The sequence below is a fragment of the Bison bison genome, unplaced genomic scaffold (assembly GCF_000754665.1).
Source record: "Bison bison bison isolate TAMUID 2011002044 unplaced genomic scaffold, Bison_UMD1.0 scf7180017864166, whole genome shotgun sequence".
NCBI lineage: Eukaryota > Metazoa > Chordata > Mammalia > Artiodactyla > Bovidae > Bison > Bison bison.
The window spans coordinates 4,602,536-4,602,755 of record NW_011494738.1 but is presented as its reverse complement, the minus strand read 5'-3'; positions in this window follow the sequence as shown (position 1 = coordinate 4,602,755).

Here is a 220-nt window from a genome sequence, read left to right as displayed (position 1 = left end):
TTTTTTTTTTTTTTTGAAAAGGCAATGGCACCCCACTCCAGTACTCTTGCCTGGAAAATCCCATGGATGGAGGAGCCTGGAAGGCTGCAGTCCATGGGGTCGCTGAGTGTTGGACACTACTGGGCGACTTCACTTTCACTTTTCACTCTCATGCATTGGAGAAGGAAATGGCAACCCACTCCAATGTTCTTTCCTGGAGAATCCCAGGGACGGGGGAGCC